Source organism: Acanthochromis polyacanthus, chromosome 10 (genome assembly GCF_021347895.1).
Source record: "Acanthochromis polyacanthus isolate Apoly-LR-REF ecotype Palm Island chromosome 10, KAUST_Apoly_ChrSc, whole genome shotgun sequence".
Lineage (NCBI taxonomy): Eukaryota > Metazoa > Chordata > Actinopteri > Pomacentridae > Acanthochromis > Acanthochromis polyacanthus.
Genome location: NC_067122.1, coordinates 4,570,296 through 4,572,989, shown reverse-complemented (window position 1 = coordinate 4,572,989; position 2,694 = coordinate 4,570,296).

Sequence of the window (2,694 nt, the reverse complement as noted above, 5' to 3'; positions counted from 1 at the left end):
TGCATGCATTCATATCTGCATTTCTTTCTCTTCCACTGAAGAATTTTTATGGACATGATCTGATCGGATGAGTGCGGCATCATGAGGACCTGCTGATATCTTGACCCGCAACATATCAGCAGGGTTAAACCAACTTCTTCTCCCTTTTCCCTGTGCTATATATTTTCTTTTGCAGTGCTTTTCTCTCACACATGATCAGTCTGTAGACTGACTGGGAGTTGTTTTGAATCCGTGTCTCATCTCCATCCATCCATCCTCTATACGCCGCTTTATCCTCACTAGGGTCACGGGGGGTGCTGGAGTCTATCCCAGCTGACTTGGGCGAAGGCAGGGGACACCCTGGAGAGGTCACAGGGCTACATATACAGACAATCACACTCACATTCACACCTACGGGCAATTTAGAGTAACCAGTTAACCTCAGCATGTTTTTGGACTGTGGGAGGAAGCCGGAGTAACCGGAGAAAACCCACGCATGCACAGGGAGAACATGCAAACTCCATGCAGAAAGATCCCAGGCCCACCCCGGGATTTGAACTGGGGATCTTCTTGCTGCAAGGCGAAAGTGCTAACCACTACTAATTCATTAAGTGTAACAGTTAATTTCAGTTATTTGGAGGAGCATAAACAACAAACAGCTGGTTACCAAATCGACTGAACTTGGTTTACATGTACACATAAGGTTGTTGAGAAACTTTCTAAAATTTGGTGGAATTTCCTCCACATTTTATCCATTCTAAAACCAAATTTGGTTCCTTACCTATTGGAGAAACCAAGAAAAAATGGTGGAATTTGTTTCACTATAATTCCTAAGTCAAGATTGCTTGGTTTTAGTCAATCAGTCGGTACAATGCTTTGATTAAATGGTTATTTTCTTGACACTTCATCCAAACATTCAGGTACAATCAACTGAGAGTTGTTCTGTCATGGTTTTTAACATTTTCCAACAAATTTGCTTTTGCGAATGCAGTGATGATGAAGTTCCAGAACTCCTTAATTTCATGAAGCCTTCAGGTAGTCTCCATGTTTTCTGCAGCATTCGTCAAATCCTCTTAGCGACTCCCAAAGTCAAGTGTGCCCGGTCACATTCTGTCCAGCCTTCACAAACATGGTGCATATGTGACATTTCTTGCCGTGTTCCTGCAAACGGGTTCCAGATCTGTTTGTTCAACTATAATTCTTACGGTTAGCGGTTACCAGTGTGAAGCCTGCATGGTCTCTGTCGGTCATATGGTTCATCCAACAGTCATCTTCAACCACATGTACAAAACACGTGCACACAGAGCCGCCAAGAAACCCTGAGAAATTCTCAGACTACCAAACAGACAAACATGATGCTCAGTACGTAGAGACAACAGTTTTTATGTTGCAATCCAAAAATATCACTGCCTCAGTGTAGATCATCACTATGGTTTCCATTTAGTTGGAGCACATAGTACCATTCATAGTAATAATATTAATAATAAAATGATCAGACATAGATAGTGTTTAATCATTGAGGTAAGATAAGATAATCCTTTATGAGCCATAAAGTTGTTAAGAAAAGCAACAATAAATACATAAAAATACTGATAAAGCTGAGATTCTTCTATTTGCAGAGAATGTAGATATTAAACAAATTGCTGTGTTTAAAAAACAGGGTTGTTCTACAGGTAGAAAAACACTGATGTTGCACAGATCCTGCAGTAAGCAGAAAATATAGATAAAGCCATTTAAAAACGTGGTTTAAAGCGTTGTCTAGTTGCAGAGATGGAGAAGTGTGCTCTCAGTGATGCAGCAGCCTTTACACTTTAAATTGAATGCAATAGTGCCAAATCTTTCTTTGAAGGTATTTTTAATCACAAGTTGATGTTAGGAGGAGCTCATTGGGTTCCATAAACAAGTTTACGAGTACAGAGGTCGTCTCTACACAGACTGCAGTTTACGTTAACTTACCGTCTGTACAACACACAAATGTGAGGTGAGACTGGTTACCACTGTCCTTTCATTTAGTCTTTGAACTGATGCTGTCGCTTCTTGGGATCTTTTAGGGTTCCTCGTTAGAGATTCCTCTGGATTTGTCTCGCTTTTCATGGAAAAAGATTAGCAGGAGTTGTGTTTTTAGCCATGTCCAATCAGGCAGTGAGTGAAAAAGAGGAGATGAAACGATGCCAAACTAACGACATTCAGCCTGTCGATGTTAAACACTGCAGCACACATTTGTTTAACGCCTAAACAAAAGTGCTTAGACAATGGAATTCAGAGTGGTTTTTGAGTGCACCTTTTGTTTAGAGCATCAGAAATGTTGTAGATTGAATATTATGTTTGCTCTGAGCATGAACTGTAGTGAACTGTAGCTCAAACTCAATGTTATATGAGGGAAATCTGTATAAAATGAGGTGAAGCAAAACAAAATTATGTTCACAAACATGTCTGAGAGTCTTAAATCAAGCCTGTGTGTTCAGCTTTTCTTCCACTTTTGACTTTAACCTGCTGACAAAGCTCTTCATGGTCCCCTGGGAGACAGCAGAGGGAGAGACGGAGCACCCGGTTACCGTCCACACCCGTTCATCCAGACTGCAGCGTGGAGAAACAACAGCTGAGCCTCGTCCACAAAGCCTGGAGTCTCTCCCTTCAGCCACAGCAGCAAAAAACTCCTCCTTCGTACTGTCTCGCTGCTGCTCAGAGAGGGAGGAACGTAATACACCTTTTTTT